At 43.0% G+C, this 19,202-nt stretch overlaps 1 protein-coding gene across 6 annotated transcripts in view; it reads left to right on the top strand.

Moving 5' to 3' along the window:
* The first annotated feature begins 1,213 nt into the window (after window positions 1–1,213).
* Window positions 1,214–19,202, top strand: part of csnk1g1 (casein kinase 1, gamma 1) — a 135,312-nt gene continuing 117,323 nt past the window's right edge. For 5 of the 6 annotated variants that reach the window (XM_034159975.1, XM_034159999.1, XM_034160007.1 and 2 more), the window contains exon 1: window positions 1,214–1,398. The gene's annotated coding sequence lies outside the window, so the exon portion shown is untranslated. The remainder of the gene's footprint in view (window positions 1,399–19,202) is intronic. The other variant, XM_034159982.1, reaches the window with a different exon arrangement.

Below are 19,202 nucleotides of genomic sequence, written 5' to 3' on the forward strand. Positions count from 1 at the left end.
TTGTGAACACAGGAGCTTCTCAAATGGCCTACTTTTCACTAAATGCGGTTTGTGTTTTAGTTGATTATTTGTATAAAATGTAAATGTGTAAGATAATATAGTATTAAAATCTATTAAACATGGATACATAAATATACAGGGTGACAGAAAAAAGCATAAAGCGCTTGTTTACATAACAAGTGGCGTTATAGTGATCTCTAGATCCTGAGTGATTTTTTTGGGGGGTCAAAAGGTCATGGGTCAAAAGTCACTGAACATTTGTGAAAGTCTTCTGCAGAAAGACGTCATTTATCAATGTTGTACCTGGGCGCCGGGGTTTATTGCACTCCTTAGTGAAAGCAGGTCATGTTGAAGGTGTGACTTCTCACTGTGAGCTCTTATTAAAGATCAGACTTTCATACACTTTTTATTTTTTTACCTTCATTACAAAGTAATAAGATGCTTTTGCAAATGAACATGTCTTTCTGTGATATCTTCAAAACACCCAAGAATAACTGCAGGTAGACTTGTGTATAAACTTGTCTTGCAGTACAGGTCATGTCAAAGGTCAACGTCAGATCAGATGCTGTTATCTAAAATAATACCCATGTTTCAGAAGTGAGGTGAGAGATTCAAACGTGGTTTTCTGCATCAACTCTCCTCGGGCTGAGTGTCTGACATCAATCACATCACGATATTGAGTGGAATGGTTGGTGATGACGGCTGGACACCAGGTTCATCTGCATGGGGAGGTGATGGTTAAGTGTTGGTCTTCACACCAGAGGATCCACTGTTCAAACCCCGGCCTGAATGGAAAATCATTAAGGGCCCTTGGGCAAGGTCCTTAATCGCTGGGTTGCTCCCGGTGTGCAGTGAGCACCCTGACATCGGTGTGTGTGTGTCTGTGTGAATGTGAGGCATAATTGTAAAGCACTTTGAGCATCTGACGCAGATGGAAAAGTGTTCTGTAAATGAAGTCCGTTTGCCATGTATCAAGGAAAATAACTTTTTTCTGGCAGAAAAAAAGGTGTCCAACGTTGCTCTAAAAAAGAATGTTGAGAAATCAGCAAATTGATTGCTGCTGATAGTTCGACTCCGATACTCTCAAAAACATCAGCTTTGATAAAGTTTGAATTAGTCGAAGCCTGCTGGGCCCTTTTTTTTCTTCCCTGGCTTCAGGGTGCATGACCTCGTAGGTGGTGACCCGGAAGTGTGTGCGCTCTGAAGCGGGCGGTGTCGTTTCCACGTCCGGTGTTTTGGAGGCAGAAAGCAGCGAAGAATGGAGGAGGCTAGCTGGCCGTTAGCACCAGGCACCACCGAGAAGTAGCACGGAGTGCGGCCTTATTCGTGTCCGTTTGCGGTGAGGTGTGGACGGGTGGTGCGTGGATTCGTCCCAGCGAAGGTCAGCCTGTTGTGTTTGTAAGTGAGCTGGTTAGCTGGCTGGTCTTGTGTATGTGCTAACGGGGCTAATTTCCTTGTTGCGTTGGTTCCAGCTGTCACATAACCGTCAGCAGGTGTTCGTTAAAGGTGGACATTCTCATATCATTCGCAAATAAAATGCCAATATCGGGTATTTTGTTTCCCTCCACTGGTTATGTTGTTTGCCGTGTGGCTAACGTTAGCTTTTTGCCTTTTTTCTTTCTTCTTTCTCCGTGAGCTAGCCGTATTGGCTAACACTGATCGACCAGAGTCTCAGCAGCAGCAGCTCTGGCTTTGTCCGGGACGTGTTCGCCCGGTTCATTGTTGTGAGTGAACAATAGGCTTTATGACAAGGAAACGGTTCTTAAAAATATGTCTTAAGACTCTTTTGGACTTCTACATAGTCCTTGTTTTAGCTGAAACTCGCTCCCCCCTTTTTTCTTCAAAATACAAATGACTCATTCAGTTTCACACAACATTGCACGTCGCCGTGAAGGCGTTGAGCTGTTTGGTTTGACACAATGGAGTCTATGTGCTTTAGGAATGAAGAGACATATTCAGATCCCACTGTGGTGTTCAATACTAGTGTCAATGTACAAATAATGAATGTTTGAGTAGAATCGTAAGAATATTTCATGAGATGAAAGATGAAATATTTTTTTACACAAATGAAAAAACATTCGTTATTTGTTTTATATAACACCTGATATAGATCCTTGTCATTTGATAGTCTATTAATTTATTCTGGAATGAATAAATTTTGTGCCACTTGCATGAACTAGCTGTGAACATTGTGCATCCTATTCGCAAACACTGCCTGTCAATGCACACAGGGCCTCACACAGTTTACAAGTTTACTCCTTGGTACTAGGCATGGGCCGGTATGAGATTTGGATGGTATGTTAACTGGGCAAAAATACCGCGGTTTCACGGTATTATGTATAGCTTTAAAATGTGCTTTAACAACATTTTGGCTATTTGCATATGAAGCGCGCGTGATTCAGGCACACTAATTGATGCGATGTCTACCGCTACGAGCACTATACTGCTGATTAAATTTAGAGAAAATACCAAAATGGTCGTCTCTCTTTTAGACATGTAGCGTCTGCCCCGTGGGAAACATGACTTACTTGCTTAGGGAGAAACGTGGCTGGAATAACATCAGGAAATCTGGATGTTCATACTTGGCTAGGGCTGCAGCTATCGAATATTTTTGGAATCAATTATTTTATCGATTAATCAAGTAATCGGATAAAAAGTACCTTTGTGTTTTTAAACAATATCAGTAGTGGCAGGGCTCTCCCTAAGCAGTGGCACAATGTTGCTGTGCCATCATGCAGATTTTTAAGTTTAGGGTGTTCCTGCTCTCTGTTTTACCATGTTATTATTTATTTTTTCATATTAAGTTTTAGAGCTTTGCCAGACCATAAGTCCAGGCAGTCTATGAAATCTTCAGTCTGTGGACAGGACATTCTTTTTTCCTTTTTATTGCATATTTCATTTGCACTTTTTATTACTGTGCTTCATTCAGTGTTTAGTGTATATTTCTACATGTCGAACAGAGTGTAGCTCAAACCAAAGACAAATTATTTTTCTGTGGATACTTGGTGAATAACAGAGCCTTTGAAAAACAACTGTGGATTGCAGCGTTTCCACAAAAGCTGCCTGTTGATTTAAAAACTCTTACCAAATCTTTATTAACCCTTTTTTTTAATCATTAAACATGACCCATTTAAAGTGCGCGTCCTTTCGCTTCATCTACGGAGGTGGAGAACGGCCCGTGGAGCAAAACTTTTTTTTTTTTAATTTAATATATACAAACACACTGCTTCACTTTAAATGCGCAATAAGTCCGTTTCAGACGATACGGGCGGACCCTTTCTCTTAAAAGGCTTTATTTTACTCATCGTGTGGCTTTGTAAACTTGTAGCATCGCCTGCTACATTGATTAGCGCTATGGTCTTCTTCTGTGGTTTTTTGTGGGAGCGTTACAGCGCCACATACAGGCTTGGTGTATGTACTACAGCTTTAAACGAAGCCTCGACGCAAACATTTTTTTTGTAATCGAATTACTCGATAAATCATTTCAGCCCTATACTTGGCCCAGCTTCACCAACAAAGTGCTTGGAATAGATGTATTTGTCCTTCTTGACATGGCTGTGGGAGAAATTTGGTTGACCACAAGCACAACTCGAGTCCGCCGCTTGTACTTCTCAGTGGTTTCAAAGATGGGATAATGTTTACTCCTTCCATGTAATCCTTTGCGAGTTACATGAGTATCTTGAATCGCTTCGCGTCCGACACAGCCCATAGCTACGGTGCTTTGTTGCCACCGTTTTTGGTTTGAAGGGCTATTCTGCGGAAAATAAAACAAAAAAGTTGACTTGGTCCTTTTAGACAGAGGGAAAAGTTCAGTGCAGGCTTCGCCTCCTTCAGTCATGATGCAGAGCTAGCTAACGTTAGCTGCCTGTTTTGTAAACAGAGACAGAGATGTGCGCCGGGGGAAGGGCAGCAGTGGCCGCCTCCGCTCTGCCTGTCAAGAATTCTCATAACCCGCTCATACCGTAGGGACGGTCTAACGGAAGATTTTAGTGGTTTTAATACGTGGCTTTTTCATACCGCAGTATACTGTGAAACTGGTTTTCGACCCATGTCTAATTGGCACACAAGATTGTGTGCCAGTGCGGGGATCAAATTTGTTCAAGTGTCAAGATGGCTTTTGAAGCGTACCATCTAATGCAGGGTTGGGCATCGAGGGCCGAGACACTGCAGGTTTTCCGTGCAACCAATCACCTCAACAGGTGGGTTGCTGGTGAGCTTGTCCTCTGAACATAAACACCTGGTTGTCAATGAAATCACCTGCTGAGACACCTGATCATTAATAAAATCACCTGCTGAGGTGATTGGTTGCACGGAAAACCTGCAGTGTCTCGGTCCTTTATGGCACATGATTGCCCACCCCTGATCTAATGACACACTTTTGCACAACAAATTGCACAGAGGGTGATATGGTGGCCCACATATAACCATCAGGTTCCCCTCATGATGTGGTCCCTCCCCACTTCCTTAAAGAAGTTTTTGCTACATTAGGGCAGTCGGTTCTCACCATTATAAATAGCAGCCTGTCCTCTGGTGTTGTCCCTGTAAGCTTAAACATGCGGTAATACAACCTCTGCTCAAGAAGCCTGGCCTTGATAGCACAGTTTTAGCAAATTTCAGGCCAATCTCCAAGCTGCCATTTATTTCTAAAATTCTAGAGAAAATTGTCTATGCACAACTTGAAAACCTTCCTTGAAGAACACAACATCATGGAGGTTTTTCAGTCTGGTTTTAAAACATTGCATAGCACAGATACTGTCCTTTTTAAAAAAAAAGTTAATGGCAAATGATAGTGGCAACGATGTTGCTCTTGCTTGACTTGACTGCTGCCTTTGACACTGTAGACCACACTATCCTGTTAAATCTGCAGAAGCTAGTGGGCGTTGGTGGTAGTGCCCTGGACGGGTTCCGGTCCTGTTTAGCAGACCGGACTATGCGCGTTGGTCTTGGGGTTTGTGAATCCTCCTCCGCTCCACTTTTACACGGGGTCTCACAGGGTTCTATTTTAGGACCCTTGCTTTTCTCCCTGTACATGCTTCCCCTAGGGTCTGTCCTCAGAAAACATGGTGTCGCTTTTCATTGTTATGCTGTTGACAGCCAGTTATACGAGGTCTGTGATGAAAAAAGCGGTCCTTTTTATTTTTTTCAAAAAATAAATGGATTTGATTCATATGTTTTTACGTCAGACATGCTTGAACCCTCGTCCGCATGCGTGAGTTTTTTCACGTATGTCAGTGATGTCATTCGCCTGTGGGCAGGCCTTGAGTGAGGAGTGCTCCACCCCGCCGTTGGAAGCTGTTTGTCTAATAGCCGCTGCGGACGGCGCGCGTTGCTTTATCAACATTTTTTCTGGACCTGTGAGGGATATTCGAGTGGACACTATTCGAGAAATTAAGCTGGTTTTCGTTAAAAAGTTTAATGGCTGATGATAGATTATGGGGTGTTTCTGTCGGTGTAAGGACTTCCCACGGAGCGGGACGTCGCGCAGCGCTTCCAGGCGCCGTCGTCGGCCTGTTTCGACCTGAAAACATCCTAATTTAAGGTTTAATTCACCCAGGACGTCGTGAGAGAACAGAGAAAATTCAGAAGAGGCCGACATGAGGACTTTATGCGGACATTCCACTGTTTAAGGACATTTTGTAATGAAAGACGTGCGCGCATATTCGCCGAGTCGTTTCCGTGACGACTGGGCAAATCTGTGTGCGCCGCGACAGGAAAAAAACCTCCATGTTGAAAACCATTTGTAAAATTCAGGCGGCTTTTGATGGCTTTCAACAAATGAGTAACTGAGAAATTGTTTAACAGCTTGGGCATGTTCCAACTTGCCCGTTAAGGTTTCCAACGGAGGTGTTTTTCCTGTCGTGACCCCCCGCGGTCGGGTCCAGCCCGACATGCGACTCTGCCCGCACGTTCTTTCATTACAAAATGTCCGTTAACAATGGAATGTCCGAATAAACTCCTCATGCCGACTTCTTCTGAAAGTTCTCTGACGACTTACTGGGTCAACAGAGCCTGAAATGTGGAAGTTTTCAACTTGAAATGGCGAGACGCTGCCGTCTCGAAGTGCACATTGCCGTCAGGCGCCGTGGGCCGTCCTTAAAGCGACACTACAGACCAAAATCTCTCATCAGCCGTTAAAATTTTTACCGAAAACCAGCTGAATTTATCGAATGGTGTCCACTCAGTTGTGCCTTACAGTTTTTGAAAAAATTTTTATCAAACAAAGCAGCAGTCTCTGAGCCATTCCTAAACAATGAAAAAATGACGAGAGGGTGGGCCCCTCCTCAAAGACTGCCCACAGGCGAATAATGTAACCGACAGGCGTGAAAAAACTCTCGCATGCCCATGAGGGCTCAAGCATGTCTGATGTAATCACACGTGATTCAAATCCATATGGTTTTTGAAAAAAATAAGGTCTGTTACTTTTATCACAGACTTCGTATGTCTCTTTGAGGAAAAGTGATGCCTTTTCTCTCAAACCTCTGCTGTTATGTCTTGAGGATATTCAGGCCTGGATGGCCCTAAATTTCCTAAATTGTAATGAGAAGAAAACAGAGGTGATTGTGTTTGGCCCTAGCAGCTCCTTTGTACCTTCCCCTGTTGATTTGGGTCCATTGACAGCTTATGCGAAGAGTACTGTTACTAATACGGTCAAGCCCCATTTTATTTATCTGATATGCTGTCATTGCACACTCCAGGAAGAGCTCTGCGCTCCGCGGACCAGAGTTTACTGGTCTGTCCCAGATCTAAAGGCTGGTTTACAACACAGACGGTTTTGTCGGCGAGTAGTACGTAGACCGAAGTTCGCGGTAGTTCCGGCTGTTTTCGCGGAGGAAAGGGGTGGAGCTCGCCGGCTCCGGTTGTCAGTCAAAATTAATATGACGGACCTTGATCACACGGAGCAAGTTGCTGTGGAAAGCTCCCAATACAGAGAGTATCATTATTATTATTTGCTCCAGGAGCTGTATCTGGATGACGGATGCTTTCAGCGGTCCTTCGGCCTCTGCAGGAGCCAGTTTGAGGATCAACTGTCCCGTTCACGTGCGCACATGTAAACAATAAAAAAAAAAATAAAATAAATAAAGTCCGTTGCTTGCTGCAGCTCGCTCTTTCCCCCAAAAACCTCTGTCATAATTGTGTTTAGAAGGCAGTCACATTTGTTTTATTATACATCTGTGTAGTTAATTAATAAAATATTCTCTACAGACGATTCTCTTGCGCGCGCACGTAAAAAAAATGAAAGAAAAAAAGAAAGGCCGCTCCCGGCTGCTGTTTGCTGCTGGCTGCAGCTCGCTCTATCCCCCAAAAAACTCTCATAATTGTGTTTAGAAGCCAGTCACCGTTTCCTTCATTATACAGCTGTGTAGCTAATAAGTAAAATAATCTCCAGGACGATTCGCACGCACGTAAAATAAAATTTAAAAGAACCTCCGCTCCATGCTGCTGTGGTGCTGCTGCTCGCTCCAAAAACTGTCATTATTGTAAAATAAAGGACAAAAGAGACATAAGTCCTGCTCACAGGCTGCTACCAGATACAGGACATGTTCACATCTTCAAACTCCAGACATCTCCACGTCACTACATATTCAGTCCCTGCTTGGTCATTGTGGCGCGACGAGAACTGCGGCACTACAGGAAGCGGCAGGATGAAACGGCGATTATAAAGTATCACATGCCGTTGTTCGTCATCACGGGAGGTCTCCGGGAGCGTTCCCAGAATTATTCGACATGTTGAATAATTCCGGGAGCGATTCCCGGTAAAGCTGGAACTAAACCACGCCCCCTAGTGCTGGAGTTAACAACGGCGTGTGATTCTTAAGACGGCCAAAAACTCTTCCGGGCCGCTTCCGGGAGCTCTTACCGTCTGTGTGTAAACGGGGCTTAAGCTAAGGACCAGGGGAGACAGAGCCTTTGCTGTTGCGGGGCCTAAGCTCTGGAACTCTCTGCCATTGAATGTCCAACTGGCTCCTTCAATTGACTCTTTTAAAACTCTTTTAAAGACATATCTTTTTGCACTGGCTTTTAACACAAGATGAGCTGAACACTGCCACATATTTTTTTTTACTGTTTTGTTGATTTATTTTGTTCTTGTATTTAACTTTATAATTTTAATTCCTTTTATTGTACAGCACTTTGGGGCAGTGTTGACTGTTTGTAAATGTGCTTTATAAATAAACCTGACCTTGACCTAATTTGGCTTTTAAGATGGACACCAAATTAGTGTAGTAGTTAGGTCTAGTTTCTTTCAGCTCAGGCAGCTTGCTAAGGTGAAGCCTTTTCTCACACATCAGTACTTTGAAACAGTAATCATGCCTTCGTCACCTCTCGGGTGGATTACTGTAATGCACTTTACTTTGGAGTTAGCAGCCAGTCCTCCCTTGCACGTCTCCAATTAGTTCAGAATGCTGCCGTTCCTCTAAGTCTGCGGTACGACAGAGGGAGCACATTACACCGATCCTGGCCTCCCTCCACTGGCTGCTTGTGCACTTTAGAGTTCATTTTAAGATTATTTTATTTGTTTTTAAATCTTTAAATGGCCTTGCCCTGCCTTACCTCTCTGAGCTGCTTCACCCCTACGCCCTGCACACTGCCTACAGTCAGCTGATCAGCTGGTTCTTGAGGTACCGAGGTCCAAGCAAACGCTCAGACGGGATTGATAATTTTCTGTTGCAGCTCCAAAAATTTGGAATGCTCTACCTTTGCACATTAGACAGGCCTCTTTGTCTGTTTTGCTTGTTTATTGTTGTTTTTATTGTTGTTCGGTTGCTTTGTTGTTTTTATGAATTTCATGTACAGCACTTTGTTTCAGTTTTGGCTGTTCAAAAGTGATCTATAAATCAAGTTGAGTTTTGCAGTGCTGAGCCAAAATTCGTGCTGTTGTCAAGGTGGCTTTGCTTTCTCTAACATGGTTAGGGTTGGTGGCATTTGGATACAGTCGGCCATACAGTACATGCACATTATGCCAGGATCGTAGACAAATGCATGTTGTATTGCATGTAAGGAGCAACTGCATTATTGTCATGTATGACCGCAGTACAGCAGCTCAAGTATGTTTAAAAAAAAAAAATGCATTCATCTTGTGCCATATTTCACTTAAGCGTTTTTCATGGCGGGGACGGAAGCTGTTGTTTTCAAGTACTGGCTCCCACAGGCCTCCAGAATCTTGAATTTTTTAGTCGGGCTACATTTTTGGTGGCCCAGCCATAAACTTATTTAAAAACAGTTCAAGTGCAATTTTCCGCAAGTATTAGCAGTGTAACAGTACACAATCACAATTTAGTGCGCATGATTGTTTTGAGTTATGGTTCTGTATGTTTTAGATGGCAAAATATTAAACTGCTTCTGTTTTAATAGAGTTTTATTTATTTACCATAAGAATTTCACTCGGTGCGAATACTACACAGGGTTCTCAGAAATTTTTAGTATAGCGGTGCTGTTGGCAACTATCAACTGAGGAGGGAGTCAGTTCTCCTCCGTTGGAAGCTATGGCATGTTGACTGTTTCAAGTACCGGGGTCAAAATAGTACGTGCATGTGCTAGTTTGTGCACGTATTATTCGAGCAGTGCACATAATTTTATACTGCACTAGCACTGGTGCAAGTAACTTTGTCCAAGTTTTATCAACTATAAGCACCAGTAGAATGAACCAATAAAAGAATAAATAAGGAAAAAAAATCATTTCCAGTGTGTTGTCTTCATCTTCTCTGCATTTTATGACTCTCACACACGGAGCGAGTTGCTGTGCTCCATTTGTTGTGGAAAGCTGACAAATGTCGCCAGCGGCGCCGTCCCTGGGTTCACAACATCCTCATGAGATGTTCCCAATTCAGGGAGTTTCATTATTTGCTGCTGCAGCAAATAACTGGAGCTGCAGGAGTTCCAGTTTGAGGACCTCCTGTCCCGTTCGCGCGCGCACATGTAAACAAAGAAAAGAAAAATAAAACTGGCTGCCGCTGCGGTTCCTCTCTCTCTCCCCCCTCAAACTCTGTCATCATTGTGTTATAAACCAGTCACCATTTGTTTTATTATATATCTGTGTAGTTAATAAAATTATCTTCACGGATGGTTAGTTTGCGCATGTAGCGGCTGCATTCTGCGTTGTGTTATGACTCTGCCCATTCGCTCCCCTCGGGACGCGAACTCACGAGCTCCGGCATGGGAGTCAGCTCTCTAACCAGAAGGCTGAAACCTAGGGCTCTGGCCTTGTGACCAGAGAATCCTTTTGAGCTGTTGGGAGTGAGGTTTACTAACTACATCTGCACAGCGACACCTGCTGGCCTCCGTTACACGCGCACGTGGGAAAAAAAAAACCTGGCTGCCGCTGCGGTTCCTTACAGAACCCGGGAGAGGTCACTTAAAGTGATATTTTTTTTCTGGCCATGATAATTTGTGCACACATTTTATTTTAATTGAGCCCACGAATTAATAAAACGTGCTCTCAAATTAATAAAATGTGCGCACGTTTTCCTGGCCGTGATAATTCGTGTACACGTTTTCCATATTATGAACTCCATAATATGACTTAAACTGTCATCCTCACGACGGGGAGACGCTTCGCCCTCAGCATCCTTTTTAATGTGCTTAAACTCCAGATGATGCCATGCTGGGTAGTTGGAGTTCTCTAAATGTCCTTGTACACCCAAATCATGATGATACACTCTGACCAGATCCATTTCTAATGGGGAAATGTATTATACTGTCTGCTGGTTTGTTGACTAATAGTCAACATTTATGTGTCAAGACAATATTGAGTGCACGTTTTACAAATTGTGGCCCCATTTAAGTAGGTTGTGCCCTTGTTTTACTCAATGTTTAAAACGTGTGCACAGTATAACAAAATGAGCGCACAATATAATAAAACCTGCGCACATTCTCTACACATGCAAAACATTTTGCGATGAGACTTCCAGGGCTCCGAAGTTCCTTGCTCTCTCTCCCCTCAAACTCTGTCATAATTGTGTTATAAACCAGTCACCATTTGTTTTATTATACATCTGTGTAGTTAATAAATAAAATCTTCACGGACGATTTGTTTGCGCGTGCACATGACAAAAAAAACTGTCTGCTGCTGCTCTCCTCTCAAACTCTCCCCAGAGAAGAAGAGTCTGACACATCAGAGGAGAAGTTTTAATGTTAATATAAGACTGACTTTTGGTTGTGCAAGTAACTTTTTTGGTGCAAGTAATTTTTTTTTTTTTTTTTGTTACTAGCACCAGTGCAAGTAGGTTAAAAGATGTTTTTCGACCCCCGAGTACAAATGGAGGCCATTTCCTGCAACTTCAGTCTACAACATAAGCGACATAAGACATAAAATCTCCAACACCAAGTTCTTCTTATGTTATTTATTGGACAATGCGCAACAATCTACACTCTAAATATGCCAAATGGCTCTGGAATTAACCATGATATTCTTACCATTTACATACACATTTCCAAAATATTGGACAATTAGATATAAAATCATAGATTTGATTAAAAAATGCTGGATGACACTTTCTTGTGCCATCCATATATCATTACAGTGAGGAAAATAAGTATATGAACACCTTGCGATTTTGCAAGTTCTCCCACTTAGAAATCATGGAGGGGTCTGAAATTTTCCTCTTAGGTGCATGTCCACTGTGAGAGACATAATCTTAAAAAAAAAAAAAAAAAAAAAAATCGGAAATCACAATGTAGCCTTTGTTTGCAATTACAGAGGTCAAATGTTTCCTGTATTTTTTCACCAGGTTTGCACACACTGCAGCAGGGATTTTGGTCCATTTCCTCCACATAGATCTTCTCTAGATCAGCCAGGTTACTGGGCTGTCGCTGAGAAACATGGAGTTTGAGCTCCCTCCAAAGATTTTCTATTGGGTTTAGGTCTGTAGACTGTCTAGGCCCCTCCAGAACCTTGATATGCTTCTTACGGAGCCACTCCTTGGTTATCCTGGCTGTGTGCTTTGGGTCAGTGTCATGTTGGAAGACCCATCCACGACTCATCTTCAATGCTGTAACTGAGGAAAGGAGGTTGTTCCCCAAAATCTTGCAGTGCATGGCCCCGGTCATCCTCTCCTTAATACACTGCAGTTGTCCTGTCCCATGCATGTGCAGAAAAACACCCCAAAGCATGATGCTTCCACCCCCATAGTAGAGAAGTCCACCCCATGCGTCACAGTAGGGACGGTGTTTTTGGGATGGTACTCAGCATTCTTCTTCCTCCAAACACGGCGAGTGGAATTAAGACCAAAAAGTTCTATTTTGGTCTCATCTGACCACATAACTTTCTCCCATGACTCCCCTGGATCATCCAAATGGTCCTGGGTAAACTTAAGACGGGCCTGGACGTGTGCTGATTTAAGCAGGGGAACCTTCCGTGCCATGCATGATTTTAACCAGTGACGTCTTAGTGTATTACCCACAGTAACCTTGGAAACAGTGTTGCAGCTCGCTTCAGGTCATTGAGCAGCTCCTCCCGTGCAGTTCTGGGCTGATTCCTCACCTTTCTTAGGGTCATTGATACGCCACGAGGTGGGATCTTGCATGGAGCCCCAGTCTGAGGGAGATTGACAGTCATGTTTAGCTTCTTCCATTTTCTAATAATTGCTACAACAGTTGATCTTTTTTCACCAAGTTGCTTGGCAATTGCCCCGTAGCCCTTTCCAGCCTTGTGGAGGTCTACAATTTTGTCTCTGGTGTCTTTGGACAGCTCTTTGGTCTTAGCCATGTTAGTAGTTGGAGTCTTACTGATTGTGTGGGGTGGACAGGTGTCTTTATGCAGCTAACAACCTCAAATAGGTGCTTCTAATTTGGAATAAGAAGTGGAGTGGAGGTGGACTTTTTAGAGGCGGACTAACAGGTCTTTGAGGGCCAGAATTTCTGCTGATTCGCAGGTGTTGAAATACTTATTTGCAGCAGTATCATACAAAGAAATTAAAAAATCATACATTGTGATTTCTGGATTTTTTTTTTTTGATTATGTCTCTCACAGTGGACATGCACCTAAGATGAAAATTTCAGACCCCTCCATGATTTCTAAGTGGGGAAAAAGTAAGTCCCTTTGGCTGCTCCCTTGTTTGCACTCGGGGTCACCACAGCAAATCCAAGGTGGATCTGCATGTTGAATTGGCGCAGGTTTTACACCGGATGCCCTTCCTGATGCAACTCCACTTCACATGGAGAAATGTGGCAAGGGTGGGATATGAACCGGGAACCTTCTGCACTGAAACCAAGCGCACTAACCACTTGGCCACCACATCACATGGTGTTCAAATACTTATTTTCTTCACTGTATCTGATGTACTTACATTGAACTTACTAAACAAAATCAGTCAATCAAGGAGCTTGTCTAGGGTGTGATGTCATTGTTGTGCGACTGTCATGGCAACAGCTGCACCATTTCCGCATTGGTGTATGTTTCCATTTCACTTATGCTTTCACGTGGTCGGGGATTCAGCAAATTTCAACAGAAATTGAGTTTTTACTTGTAAAATGAGCTACAAGTACCAGGATAATTTAGTTGAGAAGTTTGCACACAGCTTCATGCTACCGTTGTTTTCTCATAGTAGGGGAGCTTGTATTTGTGATTTTCTATGGAAACCAGCTTTAAACATGCTCCAGCAGACAGTCCAAAGCAAGCGAACTCCTGGATGTTCACAACTGGGCCAGAAGAGCAGCCGGCTCGAGCGGAGAGGGAGAGGGAGCGTCTCATTGGTCGACCCTGCAGCCCAGAGGAGATGCATAGTCTGTAACAGATGGACAGAAATGGTGGCAGCATTTGGAGGAGCGAAGTTTAATCACTCAAGTTCCACAACAACACACAAGGATATATATATATATATATATCAAAGTGGAAGATATTAATGGTCCAGTCCACGCGAGACAGCTGTTGTTGTGCGCATTGCGCTGCCTCATAAAAAGGCACGTAATGAGAAACGAATAAAAACGCTGGTGTGAAAGGGATGATTCTTTCTTGCCCGCAACAGACAAGAGTCCTGGTTAAAGGGGAACATTAAACAGTGAGAAATGCAATACTTTCCTATAAGAAACATACCAGAGAGCTGATACTCCACACTTTTTACACTAGTACTGCAAGTACATAGCTTTATCAGACATTTGAACTTCACGCTCTCCCGAGTGCCCGCGGGCCACCATCTTTGTAGAATATCCGGGTATTTTCCACTCAGGGTTGACGTCATTGACAAAAGACTCTACATATGCGCCAATGTCCACTGTTGGAATTACAATATTGGACATGGCCCATGTCAAACAAGCGTTACTACCGTACATTAATTTAAGTCTCCGTTGATGTGCTGCAGAACACAGGGCATGACGTGTATGTATGTAGTAAAAACGGTAAGTTTAAAAAAAAAAAAAAAAAAAAAAAAAATTTCAATAAATTAAAAAAGGCACTCGTCCTGACAGGAGGAGGAGGGGTGGGGGGTTGGCTGGACAGGAGATGTAGGTGGAGATTCTTGAGGCTCATCACTAAAACAAAGGAGAAATAAGTTACTTTGTGTATCTTGTAATACCTCGCATTATACTATTATATTATAACAATATAGCTTTTACACTGTAATCGCAGACAAGTCAGCAAACTTATTGACTTCTTCCACCAGGGGCCACACCTAAGTACCCCCATCCCCTAGGCCAAAGGTGTTTAATAGTGTGAGACAGGAACAAAGGAGCTCCAAGTAAACGGCCAAAGTAAAACTACAGTCTTAAGCCCCTTTCACACCGGGGGTGCTCCCGGTTGCTCCCGGTTGTGCCGTGCGTCATTATGATGACGCCGTGTGGAAGCAACTCGGTGCCGAGACGATGCAGCTCGGCGCCACCACAGCGCGAGGGGTGCAAAGGAGGAAACAAGTGGGGCGCCGAAAAATTAAAGCTGTTTAATTTCTTTGGCGTCCTGTGCTCGAGGCAGAAAGGAAGTGGTTCCAGCACAAGTCAGGGCAAAGAGGCGTAACTCGGGGCAAAGAGGCATTACCCGGCATGGCGCGGAAGCCAATTTATGATTCCTGCTGTGTTCCATTGTTCCTGCAGTATAAATCACGCAGGATTGTTTTTATACCGTGTACTTAATGCAGTAAAAACTACATGCTGAAAAAAAAAAGACCACAGAAAAAAATGCTGATTGCAGCTCAGCTCCTTCTCTGTGTGGAGCTGTCTGGTGAAGAGAGGCACTATGAGGCAGCAGCAGCTTCTTCTCTCACAAATGTGTTTAAATAAAATCCATAAAAGTCCTGCTCACAGACTGATTGCCAGAAGTTGGGACATGCCTATCTTGGCTTTCAGTGCTTACCAGTCGAGTGAGTATAAGAGTATTCTCCATTCTTCGAATGGTTTCCAGGTGCCTGTCTCTAACAGCTTCTGAAAAAATTCTGATGGAAAAAAGTCCTTTTCATTCCGCCATTTCCAGACAATGAAAATCCGACGAGGGGGCGGGACCACTCCTTCCACAAAGTGTGCTCACAGGTGAATGACGTCACCGACAGGCGTGGGAAAAACTCACGCATGCGCACGAGGGTTCAAGCATGTCTGATGTAAAAACATATGAATGAAATCCATATAGTTTTTGAAAAAAATAAAAAGGACCATTACTTTATGGACAGACCTCGTATAAAGTAGAAGAGAAGTCAGAGTGCACAGTAGGGATGTCCCAATCAGGTTTTTTTGGCCCCGATCCGATTCCAAGTCATCTGATTTTGAGTATCTGCCGATACCGAGTCCCGTTCCGATACTTTAAAAAACTGAATTAAACAGTGCACTTCTTGAGGTAGCGTGAACACTCAAGTAATAATCTACCAGACTTAAAAAAAAAAATGTACAAATTTCCATTTTATTTGTCTAAAAATAAATGTCCAAGGTTCCGTATGTTAAATAAGAAATTATCTAATCTGAAATAACAGGTGGTTTTAATTTATAGATGAAAGGTTTTTAAAGAACCATTTATTGATTTAGCTATTTTAATTACAAGTGTTCTAAATTTTTTAAATAGTAATCAGAAATTTTGAGGTAACAAACAACAACAACAACAAAAACATTTCCAAGGATTTTTCTTCAGATGTGGTTTCTGCACTGATCTGTGGTTCAAATCCCCGCCTGACTGGAAAATCACTAAGGGCCCTTGGGCGAGGTCTTTAATCCCCTATTGCTCCCGGTGTGTAGTGAGCGCCTTGTATGGCGGCACCCTGACACCGGGGTCAATGTGAGGCATTATTGTAAAGCGCTTTGAGCGTCTGATGCAGATGGAAAAGCGCTTTATAAATGCAGTCCATTTACCATTTGTACAGATCAGTGGTTTCTGCCACTAGTCTTCCATGTTTTGGCCCGACGCGTCGTTCCTACTGGACAGCGCGAAGCTACGTCACAGCTCAGAGTGTCGAAGGTTCAAAAGTCAACTTGAAAAGAAAAAAAAAACAAAAACTTACATTTGCGTCCTGACAGTCCTCAGTGTCCCTCTGATGCTTTCAGTGTTCAACAAGTTCAGAGCAGCGCAGTGAACGTGAATGAAGACGGAAGCTCTTTAAGACACGCTCCTAAATGTGATGAGTGCGCACGCCATCTCTCGCTCCGTTTTGCAGACAAACGATCACAGGACAATTTGTTTTTTTCTTTTTGTTAATCAGATGACAGATCGTCGTCCTGAGGACTTGGTCAGCACCGGGTCCTGCTGCGCACGGAAGGATGACTGAGCCAGAGTTTCAGTGGGAAAGTGTCCATCATCCTCTTGTCATTCCATCGATGCGTCAGGCTGAGCACGTAAACACACAAACAGCAGTTCTGCGAAAGAAACTTTGCATGTGTAACTCCCCCACCTCTGTCCGGTTGAACTTGTTTTTTCTTTTGTTCAATTTAAAAAATAAAAGATTGGGTTGAACTTTGACCGTGTCAGCCTGCCGACAAGCGGCAATGCATGCTCCCGTCAGAAGCGTTGCGTCAAAAGCCAAGCTAAAGCGACACTTCTGATGCCTCTAAAAAGCAACGCGTCTCACGCCTCTGATGCTTCCGACGCGTGAAAGGCCCATTAATCTGCAATAATGAGCCTGAAATAGCGCTGATCAAAATAATATGGATAAAATCTATATCGGATTCTTGATCGTCTGATTTCGATCAAGTCTGAAACCACGTGATCGGGCCCGATTTCCGATCACGTGATCGGATCGGGACATCCCTAGTGCACAGTCTGTCTGCAGCCAAACTGTGCACTCTGACTTCTCTGTGCAGAACCTGCAAGCTGTGTTCTCACCTCCTCTCTGCCCCCTGCTGCGCGCACCTGACGCAGATATTCCTGCATCGTCATGACACCACAGGAAGCAACTGGGAGCAGCCCCAGTGTGAAAGGGGCTTTAGCTTTTACAGTCAGTACACATTCATTACAGTATATGTGTGCATACTAGTGTAGAATCACTAAAATGTGAGTGTCACATAGTCTTCACATAACAGATGCATAGATGCACATGTTCATATTGTTTACACTGCTAAAAAGTAAGTCCCTTCGGCTGCTCCCTTGTTTGCACTCGGGGTCGCCACAGCAAATCCAAGGTGGATCTGCATGTTGAATTGGCACAGGTTTTACGCCGGATGCCCTTCCTGACGCAACTCCACATTACATGGAGAAATGTGGCGGTGGTGGGATTTGAACCCGGAGCCTTCTGAACTGAAACCAAGCGCATTAACCACTTGGCCACCACCCCTGCATATTATTTACACTGCTGAGCAGAGGAAAACTGCATATGCATAAACTGCATCGTTTTCACTGTGTTTTGTACAGTAACACTACCTCTAACCTTGGTGACATGAAATTTGAGGTTCCACAAGGATCTGTCTTAGGCCCCCTGATTTTCTCCCATTACATAGCACCCCTTGGGCATATATTGCGGGTTTTAGGATTGTCTTTCACTACTATGCTGATGATACTCAATTGTACATGCCGATAACTGATGGTAATCTCATCCATAATAAAATCCTTAGAAGATTGCCTTGCATCAGTAAGAACCTGCATGTCTATTAACTTCTTACTTTTAAACTCTGATAAGACTGAAATGATGGTTCTTGGTCCAGTGAGACATCAGCATCAATTTGACAAGCTAGTGCTTAGCCTAGGCTTATGTGTCATACATCACATTGACAAAGAGTAAGTAGTTATAAATTGAAAGGAATAGAAGTCTTTAAAAAACCAAGATTTAGAACCAAAGTAAAGGAAAGGAGTATTGCAGTAAATGGTGTCAAATTATGGAACAATCTTAATAAATAAATTAAAGAATTAAGGTCGCTTAAATTATTTAAAAAAACATATTAAATTAGATGTATTAAGTAAGTATGAAACTATGAAGTAAGTCAGTGGGCTGCAAGAAAGTCAAAAAAAAAAAGTAAACTGTTAATAATGTTTGGAGTGTCTTAAGTTTAAATGTAACCTGTCAGTGATGTAATCTATTAATTAATGGTCATAATTATGAAATGGGTCAGTGGTATGTGACAAGTTAAAGAAATGCAATCTGTTAAATAATGTTGACTATGATGCTGTATATTGAAAGATTGTATTGTTAAAAGGGGCAGAAATCATAAGACTTGTTCTTCTTTCTGCTCCTTTTCATTCTGGTATTGTGGTGCTTTTGTTTTTTGCTTTTCTGTTTTTCTTTTAAATGAATGAAATAAATATTAAATAAAAAAAAAAAAAGTGAGGAACCTTGGGGTAATTTTTGATCCTATGTTGTCCTTTGACCTCCAGATTAGAAATATTACGAGGACTGCTTTCTTTCACCCGCAAAATATAGTGAAGATTCGTCCCATCCTCTCTATGGCTGATGCTGAGACCCTATTTCATGCATTTGTCTCTTCTAGATTGGCCTACTGCAATGTTCTATTTTCTGGTTTACCACAGTCCAGCATTAGCGGTCTCCAATTGGTTCAAAATGCTGCAGCCAGACCTTTGACAGGAAGCAGAAAGTTTGACCACATTACACCCATTTTGGCGTCTCTTCATTGGTTTACTGTCCCAATGAGATCAGATTTTAAGGTTCTGCTGCTAACCTGTAAAATTTTTCACGGACTGGCACTTTCCTCCCTAGCTGATCTAATTAAACCCTACGTACCGGCCCAGACTGAGTTCTCAGGGTGCAGGACTACTTTGTGTCCCTAGGGTGAATAAAAACTCTGGGTCATAGAGCTTTCTCTTATCGTGCCCCTGTTCTGTGGAATGATCTTCGTGCATCAATAAAGCAGTC

The sequence above is a fragment of the Thalassophryne amazonica genome, chromosome 2 (genome assembly GCF_902500255.1).
Source record: "Thalassophryne amazonica chromosome 2, fThaAma1.1, whole genome shotgun sequence".
NCBI classification, from domain to species: domain Eukaryota; kingdom Metazoa; phylum Chordata; class Actinopteri; order Batrachoidiformes; family Batrachoididae; genus Thalassophryne; species Thalassophryne amazonica.